Source organism: Petaurus breviceps, unplaced genomic scaffold (genome assembly GCF_028583685.1).
Source record: "Petaurus breviceps papuanus isolate PSGF00001 unplaced genomic scaffold, PetGlider_PUasm1.0 688, whole genome shotgun sequence".
Classification (NCBI taxonomy): Eukaryota; Metazoa; Chordata; class Mammalia; order Diprotodontia; family Petauridae; genus Petaurus; species Petaurus breviceps.
The window spans coordinates 4,496,926-4,517,610 of NW_027186457.1; the positions used below are offsets into that span (position 1 = coordinate 4,496,926).

The following is a 20,685-nucleotide window of genomic DNA, read 5'->3' on the forward strand; positions in this document are numbered from 1 at the left end:
TTTGGGTAAGTCACTTAACCCCAATTACCCTGCCTTCTCCCCTCCAAAAAGCAAAAAAAAAAAAAAATTCTTTTCTTGGTACATGAAATTTAAAGATTAGTTAAGACAAGGCCTTGTTCTCATGGGACTTAGAATTTAATACCATGCTCCTTAACCTTTTTTGTTTGTATACATGAACGCTTGTGAGGTCTTCTCAGTATAAGGTTTTTAAATGGATAAAATGAAATACATAGGGTTACAAAGAAAATCAATTATACTGAAATATTTATCAAAACATTTCCCAAAAGGTTAATAGATTCTAGATGAAGAACATGTGGTTTAATAGGATGATATGATTCATAAACAGCGATAGTAAATTATAAATGATAAATGCATACAGAGGTGCAAACAGGCACATATTTGCCCTCACATTGTTGACAGGTTCTGTGAAAACTTAAGGGAAAATATTGTCCTTAGGGCATTTCCTCTGGAGTAACATTTTAATGGAAGATCTATTCCTGAGCAGTTTCAAAATCTGAACTATAAAAGTTTAGAGAATCTTTAGAGAAATGATACATTGTAATAGTAAATGGAAATGTTTGAGATTTGATTAGGCAGAGCTGGCTGTACCCTTAGGCTGAGGGGGGCTGATTGGTGCGGGTGCTGTTCCTTGAAGTAGGCGCTGAGAAATTCTGTTGCTTCTTTTGTAGATGAACCAGAGTTTATGAGAACCCAGCCTGTTAATAGGAAATGGAATGAATGATTTTGGCAATAGATTCCCAGATCATTGACTGAATGATAGCTTGATAGTATCAGGGGAAAAAAAAGGAACAAAAAGAGTGCTTTTTGCCAGATGGTGGGAGCAAAAAACCTTAGATTTCACTCAAGCCATTCATTTTCTTTTCTTGTCATAAGAAACAAATAATTTTTTAACAAAACATCAACTAGACATAATAACTATTATACACTCCTTTATTTAGCTAATGTATATTACTCTGTATTAACTGAATTATTTATGTGTTGTGTAGCCATAGGTAAAAGATGGTTAGGGTCAGAACTTTTATTAAGAAGAAGATTTCCTAATAACAGGAAAAGTCTAAAAACCTGAAACCTAGATGCTTCCTCTTTTGTGAATGTGAAGGTACAAACCTGAAACTCAGAATTATAGAATTTTAGAGTTGTTAGGGACCTCAGTGGCTGTCTACTTCAACCCATACCAGAAAAAGTATCTGTTCTAACCTTTGTAATTACAGTCTTTGAGGATCCCCCAATGTGAGAACTCACTATTTACTGAGGTAGCCATTCTATCTTCAAGGATACACATTGTTAGGAAGTTTCTTCTGGTGTCCAGCTGAAATATTCCTCTTTGAACTGTGACCCATTCCTTCTGATTCTGCTCTCTCTGGCTAAGCAGATCAAGTCTGATCCCCATTTCTGCATGGTATCCATTTCAGTTCTTGAAGACAGCTATCATGTCTTTCCTGGGTCTTATCTAGGATAATAATCTCCAGTTCCTTCAGCTGATCCCCATGGCATGAACTCCAAGGCCCTTCATCATTCTAGTTTCCTTCCTCTGACTGTTCTTCAGTTTAACAATGGCCTTCCTACTCAGGGGTGCCAAAAACCACAACACTACAGATGTAGTCTGACCAGGACCCAGCATCTTGAGACAGTATCACATCTTTTTTTTTTTTTTTGAGCTGTGCCTCTCTTCTTAAAAAAGCTGATTTCTAATTTATTTTTAACATTCCTTTAAAATATTGAGTTCCAGATTCTCTCCCCTCTTTCCATCCGTCTCCAACCCCTTGAAGAAGGCAGACAATGTGATATCAATCATAAATATGAAATGGAAAACATTTCTATATTAACCCTATTGGAAAGAAATAATAAAGAGAAAATTGTACTTCAGTTTGCACTTGGAATTAATTTGTTCACTTTCTGGAGGTGGATAGCATTTTTTCACATGAGTCCTTTGGAATTGTCTTGGATCATTGTATTGATCAGAGTAGCCAAGTCTTTTACAGTTGACCATTATTACAACATTGATGTTACCATGCACAGTTATCTCCCAGTTCTTCTCTCTTCACTTTGCCATGAGTTCATGTAGTTCTTGACTTGTTTTTTTCTGAGCTACTCCCCTGTCATTTTCATAGCACAATAGTCCTTCATCACAATCCTATGCTACAACTCGGTAGGCATTCCCCAGTCGATGAACATCCCAATTTCCAATTCTTTTCCAACACATAAAGAGCTTCTGTAAATACTTTTGTACACTTAGGTTCTTTTCCCTTTTCTCTGATCTCTTTGGCATACAGACCTAGTAGTGGTTCTCAACTGGACTCAAACCAGCCTCCAAGGGTGGTCAGAGCAGAACAAAGCAGGCTAGACACAGGAGAGCTAGGAATCAAACAGAAGTTTAATTTCAAAGTTGGGGGAACGGCTTGCAAGCAAGGACACATGCATAGGAATCTTGCTCATAGTGGATGGGATCCATCTATCACTATAGACTGATCTCAGTACTTAAGCCAATGGCTGTGCAGTGAGCTGTAGCTCTAACAATGAGGGGTAATGGCAACAATGTGACAAATTTTATTCATAGCAGGACTTCATGACTAAACATGGGTCCAAGCTCAGAGACCAACTGATGCTGGTATGAAAGAGTTCTGGGATTTTGCTGGAGCTGAGATCACTCAGAGGGTGAACGCTAAGGATTGTTATGCCAAGCTCAGGGCACAGCTTGCTTGCTGGGCTTTAGTTCTGGGAAACAGGGTCTCCTAATAGCTAGACATGGTATTGCTGAGTAAGTGGGTATGTACAACTTAATGCCCTTTGGGCATAGTTCCAGATTGTTCTTCAGAATGATTGGACCAGTTCATTACTTCATTGATAGTGCATTAATGTGCCAATTTTCCCCTATCCCTTTCAGCATTTGTCATTTCTGATAGGTGTGAGATCTTACCTCAGAGGTGTTTTAATTTACCTTTCTCTAATCAGTAGTGGTTTAGAGCACTTTTTCATATGACTATTGATAACTTTGATTTTTTTCCTTCTGAAAACTGCTTATATCCTTTGGTCATTTGGGGAATGGATCTTATTTTTTATAAATTTGATGCATTTTCCTATATATTTGAGAAATGAGGCCTTTATTACAAAAACTTGCTATAAAATATTTATTTTATTTCATTATCTGTGTACCTTTTAGCAAAATGTAGTTTCCCTGATTATATCTAGGTCTTTTTTTTACTTCTGCTTTGTCTGAGATCATGACTGCTACTCCTGCCTTTTTTACTTCAGATGAAGCATAACAGATTCTTCTTCACTTTATTTTAACTCTGTGTGTCTTTCTGTTTCAAGTATATTTGTTAGATTGTGGTTTCTAATACATTTTGCTATCTGTTTCTGTTTATGGGTTAGCTTATCTCATTCACATTCATAGTTATGATTACTGTGTATTTCCCTCCATCCTATTTTCTTTTGTTCTCTCTCTTTTTACCCTCTCCCTCCTCAAAAAGTCTGTTTTGCTTCTGACCTCTTCCTCACTTAATCCATCCTCCCTTTTATCATCTTCTTTTCCTTTCTCCCATATCTCTTATACCCTTTTCCTCCTATTTCTCTACTGGGTAAGATAGATTTCTATACCCAACTGAGTGTGTGTGTGTGTATGTATGTAGTATGTATGCATGTAGTATGTATGTGTATTCTTCCCTCTTTGAACAAATTTTGATGAGTGAGGTTTAAGCATTGTTTGCCACCATCCCATTTCTCTTTTAGTAAAAGCTCTTCCTAGCTCGTCTCTTTTATGTGACAATATTTTCCCTATCCTACCTCTCCATTCCCTATTCTCCCAGTGAATCCCTCGTTCTCACTCCTACATTTTTTTAGATCATCTCAACATATTCAACTCACACCTGTGCCCTCTCTATATGTAGACTCCTTCTGATTGCCCTAATAATGATGAAATTCGTACGAGTTACATGTATCATCTTCCCATATCAGAATGTAAACAGTTTATTGAGTCCCTTATGTTTTCTCACTTATGATTAACTTTTTAGGTCCCTTGAGTCTTATGTTTAAATGTTAAATTTTCTAATAGACTCTGGCCTTTGCATTAAGTATCTCATTTTTCCCCCTGAAGGATTACACTCAATTTTACACTCAGATCATTCTTAGTAGTAATCCTAGTTTCTTTGCTTTCTGGAATATATTCTAAGCCCTCCACTCCTTTACCATGGAAGTTGCTAAATCTTACATGATCTTGACTGGACTACGTGATATTTGAACTCTGAATTTGACCATAATGTTCTTGGGAGTTTTCATTTTGGGATCTTTTGTTGGAGGTGATCAGTGGATTCTTTCAGTTTCTATTTTACCCTCTTGATCTAGGATATCAGGACAGTTTTCCTTGATCATTTTTTGAAACATGATTTCTAGGCTCTTTTTTTGATCATGGTTTTTAGTTAGTCTAGTCACACAATTCTTAAATGGTCTCTAGGTGCCAGAGGCTAAGGGAGATTGATAGTTATAATGGATGTGATCCAACTGGAAATGTATAAGGAAAGGTGGTCTGTTAATGCTGAAAAGGTATATGGGGAGGCAGAGGTATAGGTGGCTTATAGAATGAAGAGGTTTGAAGCAACCTTTGTGGGGTGTGTTGAGTCAATAAAGGAAGGATTGATTGCCTTTGAAAAGGGAGCCCATTTGAGAGTAGATAAAAATACATCTGTAGTCAAACCAACACCCTATTTGTGTGGTTTCACATAGCTTGTGAATAGGAATGTAGAAGATAGGTGACAGAGAGAACCCATTGTTGGGATTTAAAGCATCAGAAGGGCTTAAGGGAGGAAAATGAAGCATTCCCATGTGCATTGCCTGGGAAAGACATGAAGTAAACTGACAGTGTGAGACTGAAGAATAGGTTTAGAAGGCAGATGGGAGAGATGGAAGATGGAAGAGGTTGTGGTCATCCCTCTGTGTCTGAGTTGTCTAGAAGGTATAGATTATGGGAGCTGAGGTTGCTGAAATAAGTGGTCAGTGTAATTAAGGGGACATCAAAATGTATATTGAAGTCCTCCTGTATGAGGGCAGGGGTTGGAGTGGAGAAGCCTAGGAACTAAGTGTCAAAAATCCTTGAAATCCTGTGCCTGGTATATAACAGGAAACAAAATCTGCTTCTTCAGCGATGGTGTCAGAAGGAAGATCTAGAAGTGGCAGTAAAGAGGAAGAAATGTATCTGTTCCTTAGGGCCCAGAGTATTGGTTGGAGGCATGAGAAATTATGCAGCCAGTACTGGAAAGAGTGGTGAGGAATCATCTGGGGTGGCAGGGTAAGGGAGATACCACGTTTGTGAGAATGTAAGAAGATGGCCTAATCTAAAGAAGTCTAAAATGAATAGAAAGTTGTTACCATTAGAATAAGGATTCTAGAGGTCACAAAAGAGAGAATTCAAGCTGGAGGGAAGGGCCATAGCTGAGGCACATGAAGTTGAGGAATCTAGTAGTGGTCACTCAGTCAACAAACATTTATTAAAATACTTAACTATGTGCCAGGAGCTGTACCAAGAACTAGGAATACAAAGAAAGGCAAAAACAATAAGGAGTAGACTGAAGGTAATTTAAAAGGCATGGCCTTATTTGTAGTGTGTATGTGTTTTGGGAGAGGCCTCATGTATTTTGTGCTTTAGCATCGACTCAGTGATTGATTTAATTTTTCTCCCATTTAGGAAAGAGGTGGTTGGTAGGCAAGGAGGCAGAGAATTCTGGACAATTATGATGGGCAGAGGTCTGATTGATTTGTCCATATAGGGATAGCCTCCCCAGGCCTCTCTTCCCATTAACATGAAGCCTGCTTGTCCATGTGATTAAATATAAACTTAGACTAAGATTGATTAAAGTAAGCGTAAGGTTAGTCCATATGCATAATCCATTTTCCCTGTATAGGAAAGGACTAGGGTTCCCAGTAGGAGATTCTTGGGGGTTGGTGTACAAGGGGCTATTGGCCAGTTAGTATAGCTAAGGTAGAGGCCTGGCTTTTTGCTTTGGTGCATTTCTTTTACTTATTTACTTGCTCCTTTATCTATTTCTTTATTTTTAGTTTTCAACTTTCACTTCCATAAGCTTTTGCGTTTTAAATTTTATCCTTCTCTTCAAGATGGGATAAAATCTGATAGGTCCTCTCTATGCACATTCATATTAAGCATTTTCACGTGTTTTGTTGTAAAGAAGTATTAGAAACAATGAGAGGAACTATGAGAAAGAAGAAGCAAAACAAAAGAACAAAAAAAATAAGAGCAAATAGTGTGCTTCGATCTGCATTCAGACTCCTTGGTTTTTTTTTTCTGGATGTGGACAGCATTTTCCAACTTGAGTCTTTTGGAGTTGTCTTAGATCCTTGCATTGCTGAGAAGAGAGCCAAGTCTATGAAAGTTAAGTCATCATACAATGTGGCTGTTACTGTGTACAATGTTCTCCTGGTTCTGCTCCCTTCACTCAGCATCAGTTCATATAAGTCTTTACAGGTTTTTCTGATGTCCACCTGCTCATCATTTCTTATAGCACAGTAGTATTCCATTATATTCATATACCAAAACTTGTTCAGTCATTCCCCAATTGATGGTTATTCCTTCAGTTTCCAGTTCTTGACCACCATAAAAAAAGCTGCTATAAATATTTTTGTGCATGTAGATACTTTTCCCATATTTATGATCTCTTTGTGGATACAGACCTAGAGGTGGTATCATTGGAAGAAAAGTTATGCACAGTTTTATAGCCCTTTGGGTATAGTTCCAAATTGTTCTCCAGAATGGGTGGATCAGTTCTCAGCTCCACCAACAATGCATCAGTGTTTCAATTTTCCCATGTCTTCTCCAACATTTATCATTTTCCTGTTGATAGGTATGTTGTGGTACCTCAGAGTTGTTTTGATTTGTGTTTCTCCAATCAGTAGTGATTTAGAGCATTTTTTCGTATGACTATATAGCTTTTTCTTTTATTTTTATTCCCAATTTATTTATTTTTAGTTTTCAACATTAATTTCCATAAGATATTGAGTTACCAATTTTTCTCCCCATCTTTCCCCTACCCTCACCCCAAAATAGTGAGCCTATTGAATACCCCAATCTGTTCTCTCTTATATCCTCCCTCATCCCTCCCCCCCAACTCTCTAGTAGGGCAAGATGGATTTCTATACCCCACTGCCTGTATATCTTATTTCCCAGTTGCATGTAAAAAAAGCAATTTTTTTTGAACATTTGTTTTTAAAACTTTGAGTTCCAAATTTTTTCCCTTCTGCCCTACTCACCTACCCCCACTGGGAAGATATAGCTTTATTTCTTTATGTGGAAACTTCCTGTTTGTATCCTTTGACCATTTATCAACTGGGGAATGACATGTATTTTTATAAATTTGACTTAATTCTCTATATAGTCTGGGACTGAGGTCTTTATCAGAGATACTGACTGTAAAAATTGTTTCCCATATTTCTGCTTCCCTTCTAATCTTAGTTGCAATTGGCCTTGTTTGTGTAAAAATTTTTCAAATTAATGTAATCAAAATCATCCATTTGCATTTTATAATGTTCTCTATCTCTATTATAAATTCTTCCCTTCTCCATACATCTGACAGCTAAACTATTCCTTGTTTCTTATCAGCCTTTATATCTAAATCATGTACCCATTTTGACTTTATCTTGGTATGGGGTGTAAGATGTTGGTCTATGCCTAGTTTGTGTTGTACTATTTTCCAGTTTTCCTAGCAGTTTTTGTTAAATAGTGAGTTTTTATTCCAGAAGCAAGAGTCTTTGAATTTATCAAATAGTAGATTACTATAGTCATACAAGACTATTGTGTCTTGTATACTTAACTTTTTCCACTGATCCATCACTCTATTTCTTAGCCAGTACCACATAATTTTGATGATCATTGTTTTATAATACAATTTTAAGATCTGGTATTGCTAGGCCACCTTCCCTTGCATTTCTTTTCATTAATTCCCTTGATACTCTGGACCTTTTTTATTTTTTTTGGCTATATATATATATATATATATATATACATATATATATATATATACATATATATATTTGGAACTGAATAAGTAAATTAATTTAGGTAGAATTGTCATTTTTATTATATTAGCTCTGCCTACCCATGAGCAAGTGATATTTTTCCAATTATTTAGATGACTTTTATTTGTATGAAGTGTTTTGTAATTGGTGTTCATATAGTTCCTGGATTTGTTTTGGCAGGTAGACTCACAAATATTTTATAATGTCTACAGTAACTTTAAATGAAATTTCTCTTTTTCTCTCGTGCTGTTGGACTTTGTTAGTAATATATAGAAATGCTGATGATTTATATGATTTATTTTTATATCCTTCAGCTTTGCTAAATTTATTATTTCAAGTAATTTTTTGCTTGATTCTCCAGGACCTTTGGTACATTTTAAAATCACTACTACCCTCTAGAGGCCACAGTAACTTTTCCTTTTAATTCATTTCTCTGCAGAATTATAGCCTAAAGATACTTTTGAACTTGGATTTATGGCTTTTTTAAAATATTGAGACTAAGCCTTTTAATCCTACCCAGGTAACATGGGGAAAGAAAACTGGATTAGGAGTTAGAGGACCTAGGTTCTTTTCCCTAGATTTGCTGCTGATTGTGCTGTATGACCTCCACAAGGTCACTTATACCTCAGTTTACTGTTCATTTCCTTCAGCAGATTTAGCACCTTGATCACACACACAAACATTTGTGTTACACATATGTATATTTTGCAACCCCTGTTTCCATCAATGCTAGATATACTTATATTTGCACACACATACATGTATATCTAGCATTGCTGGAAATGGGGGTTACGAAATATGTGCACACACATGCATGTATATCTAGCATTGCTGGAAATGGGGGTTACAAAATATGTGCATACACATACATGTATATCTAGCTTGCTGGAAACTGGGGTTATAAAATGATAAATCTGTCCTTAAGATATTTATAATCTTTCTGGTTAGACAAGACAACTAGAAGTCAGGAAATTGTTTTTCTTATAACCAGGTGAGCCACTAATGCTTTGTGATGTGGGTAGATCCCTTTTCCCTGGGCCTCGCTTTTCTTGTCAAATAAGAAGAGTTTGATTGATGGATTTCTAAAACCCTTTTCAGCCCTATTATGAGCCCTGATTGTTTAATATAAAGTATAAACTCTCAGTGTGTAGATATCCATGGCCCTCTACAACTTTACCTTTTCAGCATTACCTCACATTGTTCCCCTTTACATCATACCCAGTCTGGATTATGGTTGTTTCTCTTTCCCTCTTTTCCTCCTTTTTCTTCTCCTATTTCCCCTGCCTTAGCTTACATTGTCCACCATATCTAGAATAGATCTTCCTGTTTCTTTCCTCTCTGCTAGTTGGAAAGTCCTTTTTTCCTTTAATGTTCAGTGTTTTTTATGATCCTTCCTTGACACTAAAATCTGCACCCCCCCAAAAAGAAAAGAAAAACGAAATATTTTCTTTCTCAGATTTTTCATAACACTTTGGTAGACCTCTCTTTGCATTTCTGATATCTTCCTTATATCATAGTTAATTTTTATATCTATCCCCTTCCTAAACTCGTGTTTTACTTTTCTCCTATCCTAACTAGATTTTGAATTCCTTAATAATAATTTCCTAATTTTTTAAAGGTTTATTGATGCCTTTTGTTTTTATATCAGCATACCCAAATATACTGCTCCCTCTTTAATTGAGCCCTTATAAAAAAAGAGAAAAAAATAGTTAAACAAAACCAGGTATGACACATTGACCTCTTCTTACTGTGTATGCAGTATTTTATGTGCATGTCCCCTACTTCTGCAAGGAAAGGAAGGGGGTACACTTATTTTATATACACTGTGTATCAATTGGATTAACTGACTCCCAAGGTTCCTTCTAGCTCTCAGATTATTTGATTCTCAAGGGAATTTTGAAAGTTCATTTTCATTTTTTTATTTTTGTTTACATTGTTATATTCATGTTTACTTGGTTCTGCTTACTTTACTTTTCATCAGTTCAAATTGATCTTTGCATGTTTCTCAGAATTGCTTTTAGTTGCCTTTTCTTATGATGCAATAATATTCCATTGCAGTTCCCCCAGAAGAGGACTCCATTTTGTTTTTCTTTGCTGTCACAAATAGTACATCTTTGAATATTTTCTCATATATATGTGTATGTGTGTGTGTGTTTTACCCTCCTTGACCTCCTTGGGCCAAATGAGTAGCAGAGGAATCATGTAGTTCCAAATCATTTTTCGTAATGATAGGACCAATTCACAGCTCCAACAATTGTGTTACCTATTCTTGTAATTTCTCCAACATTCACTATTTTTGTCTTTTGTCATCTTTCTTAATTTGCCAGGTGTGAGGAGAAATTTTAGAGCTGTTGTGAGGTGCATTTCTCTTCTTAGTGACAGAGAGCCCATTTTCATTTGGCTGTTAATAGATTACAGTTAATTTTTTGAGAATTATGTTTATCCCCTTTGACTATTTTGGAAATGCAGCTTTTATCTTATGGGAAATTAACACACATTCATCATAGATATCAGACTTTTTGTTGGAAATATTTGATGTGAAGATTTTTTTTTAATGACCAATAGTTTTCCTTTATCAATAGAATACTGATTTTTGTGAAATACATTTTCAACTTAATATAATCAAAATTGCCTTTTATCTTGCTTTCTTTTATATTTTGTTAGGAATTCTGTCAGCCATAGTTGTGAAAGGTAGTACCTTCCATTTTAATGCAGCTTTTAAAATGATGCAATCTTATACATTTACTTTGAAATTCTATTTGAAACTTAAGATATGTAGAGTAGAATGCTGGTCTATAAAACTATGCTTTGTTGGTCAAATAAGGAATCTTCAAAAGTAGTTTATGTTCTTGGGTTTGGTTATTTCTCATTCTTACTTAGTCTGTTTTACTATTGAATTTTTCTGTTTTTCAACTAGTACCCAGAAGTTTTGCTGGTTTAAAATAGAATTTAAAACCCGAAGATACTATTTCACCTTCATTTTTACTTAAAAAATATTTGCCATGAACTTCTTTTTCTCAATAGGAATCTCATTATTTTGTTTATCTCTTTTTGATTGTTATAGCAGCAAATAGGTAAATTAATTAGATGGATGTTGGCAGGACTCATGCAGGAGTAGTGATATCACTCTACAATTTATCTTGATTTCTGTAAAGAATGCTTTGTAATTATATAAGTCTTATATGTCCTGTATATTGACTAAGAAATATTTTATGCTTTTTGTCACTATTTTGATTAGGATTTCTGTATAATTTTCTTGTAGTTTTTATAGATGTGCATACAACTTTTGTGACTTAATTATCTCCTTAATTTGTAATATCTGTTAATTATCCCATGTAGAAAACTCCTTAATTTCTCTGGAGTTTTCAAAGGATACCATTATATTCTTTGTAGATAGAACAACTTAATTGTTAATATCTTTAACGGTGGTGAGATGAGAGGATTCTAATTTACCCCCTGTATTTAGATGGGAGACATCTAGGTTTTTTTTTTTATTGTGAATAATGCCAGTTTTCTTTTACATATATAATTTTTTATATTTTTAAAAGGCCCTGTATGCTGATGCTCTTTAGAGGTTTTTTTAAACATAAATGAACGTTGCATTTTGTTATGTGCTTTTTATGCATCTATTGATTGATACTGTGGTTTTAAGTTTTTTGTTTTTAATAATTAGTTATGTTGATTATTTTTTAAATGTTCAACCTTTGCTATACATCCAACTTAGTAATAGTGAATTGTTTTTGGATATATTGCTATATGCTTTCTTTACTAGTATTTAAAATGTTTGTGTCAATATTTATTAGTGATATTGGGTCTGTGTAGCATCTTTCTCCGCTTTATAATTTCTTGCTTCAGCTATTGTGATCATACTTGCCCAATAGGCATTTGGTAGAGGGCTTTCTTTCTGAATTTTTTTGAATAATTTGTGTAGCATACACCTTTTTTTTTTTTAGTTCAATTTTATTTTCATTTCCAAATTTTCTCTACCCCCTCCATCAAGAAATATAATACTTATTATACATATGAAGCCTAATAACATAAATCTTAATTACACTTCTAAATATTTTCTAGAAATTACCTATAAATTTATGTATGAGCCAGAGGTTTAACTCTTTGATAGTTCATTTTTGGTGTCTTCAATTTTACTTTGTGAAATTCAAATTTATTTTGCTAATTTTATTTTTTTTTTATAAGGTTATCTAAAGGTTCATTGTTGGTCATTTCTTTAATTTTCCCCCTTATGGAATTTTCAATATTTTTCCATTTCTGTATATTTTGAGTTGGTTAATTTGTTAATTCTCAAGTTTAAAAAAAAAACTAAAACATTACACTCAGTTCAACAATACTCTTGTTTTTGTTTTGTTAAAATATGTTTTTAAAGATGACATTTTTCATTTATGTACTGCTTTTAGGTATATTCCTTAATTTTTTTATTATTGTTGTTATTATGTTTCACATAATTTGTTTCTATGATTTATTCTAAAACCTCATAACTTAGGATACCAATATTTAGACTCCTTGGTCTGTTATCTTTTGCTTATATTCACTGTGTTGCTATGCTGTGGTTTATGAGAGATGTTTAATGATGCTGTCTCTTTATTTACAAGTTCCCTGTGTACCAATAACATGTCTGCTTTTGTAAAGGTACCATATGATGCTGAGAAATGTATTTTTTAATCATGTAGATGTCTTCATCTTTCTTAACTTCAACTGTCTTGTTTATCTTGCTGTTAGATTTATTCAGTTCTAAGAGTAGTATAAAATCTACAGTTGTTACGGCCTTTTTGTACTGTAGTTAAACTTTACCTTTATTAATTTAGTTGCTTTCTGCCATTTTATACACACATTTAATATTTCTCCATTTATCTCTTGATATTCAGGATTTTTGTTTTTGCTTTGTCTGTATGTACTCAATTTTATTCCAGCCTCTCCCATTTTTATTCTGCATGTATTTTAAATTTTTTTTATATTTTTAAATTTTATTTTTTTGCTTTTTGGAGGGGGGGAAGCCCGGCAATTGGGGTTAAATGACTTGCCCAAGGTCACACAGCTAGTTTCTGAGGCTGGATTTGAAACTCTGGTCCTCCTGACTCCAGGGTCGGTGCTCTATTCACTATGCCACCTATCCACGGGCATCTATTTTTTTAAATGGAGTTACTTGCAGCATCTTTTTAAAGAAATCTATTCTGTCCTCATTTATTGGATTGTTTAATCCATTCTCTTTTAAGATTATGCCGTTAGGTTTGTATTTTTCTCCTTTTGAATTTATTTCATTCTTCCTTTTTGTCAGATCTTAAATGTAGAATCTCTGTGCTGTATTGTTATAGTCTGGTATTTTTTCATTTTATTTTTATTTATTTATTTTTAGTTTGCAACATTGACTTGCCTAAGTTTCAAATTTTCGCCCCTTCCCTCCCCAAGATGGCATGCAGTCTGATATCATCAGCTGTGCACCTACATTCTTATTAAACACATTTTCACATTAGTCATGTTGTATAGGGAAATGGAATGAATGGGGAAAACCATGAGAAAGAAAATAAAGCAAAAAGTAGTCTGCTTTGCCCTGCATTCCAACTCCATAGTTCTTTCTTGGTTGTGGATAACATTTTCCGTCCTGAGTCCTTTGGAAATGTTTTAGGTCCTTGCATTACTGAGAAGGGCTTAAGTCTATCAAAATCAGTCATCATACACTGTGATTGGTACTCTGTACAATGTTCTCCTGGTTCTGCTCACTTTACTCTGCATAAATTCATATAAGTCTTTCCAGGTTTTTCTGAAGTCCACCTGTTCATCATTTCTTATAGCACAATAGTATTCCATTCATTCCCCAGTTGATGGGCATCTCCTCAATTTCCAGTTCTTGGTCACCATAAAAAGAGCTGCTATAAATATTTTTATACATGTGGGTCCTTTTCCCATTTTTATGACCTCTTTGGGATACAACTCTAGAAGCAGTATTGCTAGGTCAAAGGGTGTGCACATTTTTATAGCCCTTTGAGCATACTAACTAGTATTTTATGTAGGATTTTTGCATTGATATTCATTAGTGAAATTGGTCTATAATTTTCCTTTCTGTGTTTTAAGACTTCCTGGTTTACCTATCAGCACCATATTTATTTTATAAGAGGAGTTTGGTAGGACCTCTTCTTTGCCTATTATTCTGGATAATGTATGTAATATTGGAATTAATTGTTCTTTAAATGTTTGGTAGAATTCACTTGTAAATCCATCTGGTTCTGATGCTTTTTTCTTAGAAAAGTCATTTATGAAAAGTCATCTATTTTTTTCTAAAATAGGTTTATTTATATACTCTGTTTCCTCTTCTGATAATCTGGGCAAATGGTGTTATTTTTTAATCTGTTTCCATTGTTTTTATGGTCTAATATGTGGTCAGTTTTTGTAAAGGTACCATATACTGCTGAGAAAAAGATATATTTCTTTCTATTCCCATTTGATTTTCCAGATGTCTTGTCATATCTGGTTTATCATTTCCTTGACATGTTTCTTTTTTATTTTATTTTTTTGTGTACATTTATCTAGTTCTGGGGAGAAGGTTGAAATCCCCCACCATAATAGTTTTGCTATCTATTTCTACCTATAGTTATTTACATTTTCCTTTCAAAATTTGAATGCTTTAGCATTTTTTACATATATTAGTATTGATTTTAATTCATTATCTAGTGTACCTTATAACATATTGTAGTTTTCCTGCTTATCTCTTAATTAAGTCTATATTACCCTTAGTTTTGTATGAGATCATCATGACTACCCCTACTTTTTTAATATCAACTGAAGCATAATAAATTCTACTCCAGCCCTTTGTTTTATTTTATTATTATTTTTATTTTATTATCTCATTTTTAAATGTTTCTTGTAAACAACATATTGTCAGTTCCTGAGTTTTGAATCATTTTGTTATTCATTTCCATTTTATGGGTGAGTTCATCCCATTCCCATTTAAAGGTTTTTTGGTTGTTGAGGCATTTGGGGTTAAGTGACTTGGCCAGGGTCACAAAAGTTGTAAGTGTCAAGGTTTTGAACTCAGGTCCTCCTGACTCCAGGGCAGGTTCTCTATCCACTGTGCCACCTAGGTATCCTTCAGGTTCAAAGGTATAATTACTATTTGTGTATTTTGCTCCATTCTATTTTTACTCATTATTTATCTTTCTCATTCTCTTATTACTCTGTCCCTTCTCAGAAATCTAATTTACTTCTGACCATTGCTTCCTTAATCTGCACACTTTTCTAAATGTCTCTCCCTTATCCTATCCCTTTGCCCTCCTATTTTTCTGTAAGTTAAGAAAACTTTTATACCCTAGTAAATGTATGTTATTCTTCCTTTAGCTCAGTTCTGAAGAAAAGAAAGTTCTCACATTAACTACCCTCCACCCTATCCTCCCCTGCACTGTAACAGTTCTTCCATGCATGTCTCTTTTGTATGAGAGAATTTGTTCCATTTTACCTTGCCCTTTCCAATTTCATTTTTTAGAATCACCCCATTATACTCAAATCAACCCAAAGCCTTCAGTCTGTGTATACTCACACATTATTACCCTAGTAATGATAATAATATTCTTGCAAGTTAAAATATAGTTTTCCCATATAAGAAGTAAACAGTTAAATCTCTTATAATCAGTCTTTTACATTTACCTTATGTTTCTCCTGATTCTTTTAAGTTAAATTTTCTGTTCAGTTCTGGTCTTTTCCTCAAGAATATGTGAAAGTTCTTTAGGTAGCCTATTTTTTTTTTTAATTTTCAGGATTATATGGAGCTTTGTTAGATAGGTTATTCTGGGTTAAAAATCCAACTTTTTGCCCTTTGGAATATTATATTCCACACCCTTCGATCTTTTAATGCAGAAGCTGCTAAATCTTGTGTTATCTTGACTGTAGCTACACAGTATTTAAATTGTTTCTTCCTACTTCCTTGTAATATTTCCTCCTTGACCTGGGAGTTTTGAAACTTGGCCATAATATTCCTGTGAGTTTTCATTTTGGGATCTCTTTTATGTAGTGATCTGTGGATTTTTTAAAATTTCTCTTTTACCCTTTAGTTTTAAAACTTCAGGGCAATTTTCCTCAGTAATTTCTTGAAGTATAGTGTCTATAGACAGTTTTTTATCATTAACTTTCAGGTAGTCTAACAATTCTTATATTGTTTCTTCTCCATCTGTTTTTCAGTTCAGTTTTTTTTTTCTTTTTGGAGGGCAGTTGGGGTTAAGTGACTTGCCCAAGGTCACACAACTAGTTTTTGTGTTAAGTGTCTGAGCCTGGGCCGCCCCTCAATTGTTTTTCTAATGAGATGTTTTGCATTCTCTTCTGTTTTTCATTTTTTGGATTTATTTTTAATTTCTTGATGTCTTACTCTTACTCACTGTGCTACCTGGCCGCCCCTCAATTCTAAGTTTTAAGGGCTTATTTTCTTAAGTAAATTTAAAAATAACTTTTTCAAATTGGTTTACTTTTTATAATTTTCTTGCTTTTTTGGGGGGGGTGTCACTGCTCATTTCTTTTCTCAGTTTTTCCTCAACCTCTTTTATTTGATTATTAAAGTCCTTTTCAGGCTCTTCCAAGAACTCTTTTGGGCTTGTGACTATTTTACATTTTTCTTTCAAGCTTTACAAGAGAAGCGATTTTATCTTCTCAGTTTGCACTCAGAGTTTCTCTATTAGCATAGTCGCTATTTGTGGTTGTATTCTTTCTGTTTTTTACTTATTTTTTTTTAACAGCCCTTTTCTTGGCTGTAAACTTTATGTTAACTGCTTCTGAGACGATAAAGTCTCAGGCTATAGGTTTTTTTGGTGCTGTTGTTTTCTGGGTTCTATTTGGGGGCCTTTGACCTCTTAGCTCTTCCAGTTTTTTATAATCCAAGACCAGGTGTTGTCACTGCTCCCCTGGTTCATACCTCAAGTCTATATAAGTGACCTCAGGTACTCTTCACTCCTCAGCTGTGACCAAGGCTCCCAGCACTGCTCCCATCACACTCGTACTCCCTGTGGTCCTAAAGGTGGCTGCAAGTGTCAGCTCACCCCTCTTCCCTTGAACTGAACTGGGTAGTCTGCTCTCCTATGAGTGATCACACGTAGTAGGGCCTCTATCCCAAGACCATACTCAGTGGGTGTGTGCTCCTTCTTGCCTGCAGCCACAGCCTGGAACCAGGACCAGCATCTGGTCAGCACTCCTGGGCCTCCTGTCAAGCATCAGCAGAGGGCTCCTACAGTCTTCCCTGAACAGTTACTGAACAGGTGCCTCCCCCCAGCTAAGACTCTTGGCTTATAGAGTTGCTCCTAATGCTTGCTGTTTGTTGACTTGGTAGATACTTCAGTCAGGATTACCCTGGAAGGTCAGATCTTTCTTTCCTAAGGATTCTCCCACTTTGTCTTGGGCTGGATGATTGCTTTAATTAATTTTATCTTTTAATTAATTCTGCTACTTTAAAATTTACTTTAAGACATTGTTTTAAGTTATTTGGGAGAGCTGGATAGTTTTCTGCCTTAATCTACCATATTCACACAATTCCCTCTTTAGTATCTTTTCAAATATTCTTATATACTTACAGATGCCGTCTAGCCTCAGATACTATATTTGTGACCTTAGACAAGTCACTTAACCTTTGTTTGCCTCTGTTTCCTCATCTGTAAAATGAGGATAATGATAGAACCTACCTTGCAGAGTTGCTGCCAGGTTTAAATTAGGTAATTTTTTGTAAAGTACTTAGCCCAGTGCCTGGCACACAGTAGACTTATAAAACTATTTACACCATAATTCTCATTTGTCCTATTCAGTTGCCAGCACTTCGATATTTTTTGTGGTTATATTTCTTAAAGTAATTTTTACTGGTAGCTTTTGTTTTTATTTTACCTATAATTTCCTATATTTTTGCATATTTACTAGGATAATGGATTTGTGGCTAAGGGGTCAAAGGGGACTATTGTTTTTCCAAAGAACTGCATTATAGTATTGTTTTCAAAAGCACTAAATTAGTTGTTCAGCCCAGTCCCAATTCTTCATGATCCCATTTGGAAGTTTTCTTGGCAAAGATACTGGAGTGGATTTCTGTGTCCTTCCACAACTCATTTTATACACGAGGAAATTGAGGGAAATAGGTGACTTGCTCAGAGTCATACAGCCAGTAAGTTTCTGAGGTCACATTTGAACTCAGGAAGATAGTCTCCCCGATTCCAGGCCCAGAGCTCTATCCACTGTGCTGTCCAGCCACCATTAAATTTACCCTTTTATATACTCATGATAAAACAAAATTTGAGTTTTCTTGATTTGATAGTGAACCTATTTTAGTTATTGTAAAGAAACTACTAAAAGTCACTTTCAGAAGAGGAATTACTACAGATTTGAGAAGCAGAAATAATGTAGACAGAAACGTATAAATATTAATTTAAATATCTGAAGCTGTAAACCTGCTGTTTTGTAAGATAGGAAGGTTGGGCTAAGGAGAATTAAATCAGCTAATTAAATGTTTTGTTTCAATTCTACCTGACCAAACCTGTGGATTTTTACCATACCTTTAATCCTGGAAAGCAGGGAAGGAAACATGTTCTTGGCTCTGGTTGAGCCAAAAGAATTGCCTTGAAAATAACTCTCTACCAGATACAAATAGTTATGGCTTTATTTTCCATTTTAGGCTGACAGATCAAGTCCTTGAAAATAAATATTTCCCCCCTTTTTTCCTTTTGTTTTTCAGAATATGGATTGAATACTGTGCTTAAGTTTTTTTTAATTTCAGAAGGGACTGTTAACACAATTTATTTTTATGGAGAGTGCTTGTAAAGAAATTTTTGTTGGTACAGTAAAAAATAACCACTTTGGTGTTACAGGACTTGGAGTCAGGTAGAGCAACTTAATGACATTAACTATATCCCTTGAATTTTCCAGGTCTTAGTTTTGAACCCCGTAGAAGGAAAGAGTTGTATTGGGGTGGGGGGATCTGGGGGCCCTTCCAGCCCTATAGCTTCAAGTGCAGGAGTTAGGAAGGCCTGGGTACAAGGCCTGCCCGCTCCGCTCTGCCTCCGGGGCCCCAGGCAACAGCTCCCCAAGGCTCCTGTGCGGAGGGGCCTCCTCCGCACCCGGTGCCTGAGCGTTTGCAGCCGGGCCAGAGCTTTGGGGATGGCTAATGATGCTTTCTGACTCTTCCCCCACCACATCTCAGCCTGGTTTTTCATCAGCCACTGCCACGTGCTCCAGGCCACACTCTTAGACAGTAACTGATTTAGCTCTGTCACGTGGAATTTACATGTCCGTGTCCCCGAGGGAGGGGAAGATGAAGCAGATGGGCCTGGAAGATACGTGGGCCCTAGTGCCTTCCTGCTTGGCCAGAGAGGGGAGCCCTTACTGAGACCCTCCCCTCTATGCCTCTGAAGCTGCTGGCGCAGGGCGGGGCAAGGGGCGGGGCCGCCGGCTTTGTGATGCTTTGAGGCCTCCCTCTTCCCCTCCCGGCCTCCCCCCTGTCAGTCCTCTTCCTCATTCTCTCCCTTCCCCCCTTCTTCCAATCCTCCCCCCCCCCCCACCCCCTCCCACCCTTCTTTGGGGGGGGGGGAGAACAGGCCCACCCCTCCGCACCCGAGAACCTGCCCTGAGCGTTAGGTCTCATGTGTGATGTGAGGGGCGGGCGCCCCAGCGAGTGCCCTCGCCTCCTCCCCAGCGACCGCCCGTTCTCTGCAGCTGCAGGACAGGATGCATTTGTTGCGCCCTTGCTACGTGTGAGTTTTTTTCGTGCTTTGGGGCTGCTGCTCATGGAATGGGCGCTGCACGATCCCTGGCCTCGGGCTGTGCGCTAGGGTTCTGGGGGTGCACAGAAACCTGCCCCCTCAGGCCTCCCCGACACCATTCCAGATGGATAGTTAAAGGCAGAGTTTAGTGGGCTGTTTCAAGGAGTTCTTTTAATGAGCTGAAGAAAGGGGAGGTTTCTCGGATTAGAAATTTCCTTGGGTTTTTGTATGTCTGCTCCTTTTCCTTTTTCTTTTTTTGGAAATGAAGCTATATCTAGGAGGCATTAAGATCACCAGTTTATTGTGGAATTGTTACCATTCTAATTCTACACTGAAAAATTTAAAATTATCATTTACTATGAAGTGTTTAACATGCATACATTATTAACGATTAAAAACATTGTATAATCTTAATTTTTTTCTAGAACCTGATACTTTACAGTGAATTGATACTGTGCCTTACCATTCTGCATAATCATTTCCACAAATATATTTCTCGCTTTAGGCTTTTGATAAGAAACAATCACAAAGCTCTTTATAAAGAATTTGAACACATATTAATTTGTAAGTTTACGTAGAATAGCTGTGCATTGAGCATTTTAAAAATTCCTGCTCCTTTAAATAATTTTCATTATACTGAATATTTGTAGAAAGGCAACTTTGCAGTATGGTAAGAAGGAAGATTGAATTTGGGATCTGAAGACTGGGATGCCCTGATGTTAAAAGTTTAACTTAGTTTACTCATCTATAAAATGAGGTCAATACCTGCCCTGCTTTTCTCCTAAGATAATTGTGAGGGTCGGGCTTTGTAACCATAAATATATGCCATTCTTGCTTAATCTAGTTATAGAATAGAACTTAAGACAATATAAGCATTTTTTGCTTGCTATTAATACCCATGCTCTATTAGGTAAACTATGAA

General features: G+C 35.9%; 1 protein-coding gene across 5 annotated transcripts in view; it reads left to right on the forward strand.

Annotated features, from left to right (window-relative positions):
• Positions 1 to 20,685, forward strand: part of ACSL3 (acyl-CoA synthetase long chain family member 3) — an 88,459-nt gene that overhangs the window by 14,382 nt on the left and 53,392 nt on the right. The window contains exon 1 of one of the 5 annotated variants that reach the window (XM_069104524.1): positions 19,595 to 19,754. The exons of the other annotated variants lie outside the window; for them this stretch is intronic. The gene's annotated coding sequence lies outside the window, so the exon portion shown is untranslated. Of the gene's footprint in view, positions 1 to 19,594; positions 19,755 to 20,685 lie in introns of those variants that run through there. 5 annotated transcript variants of the gene reach the window in all.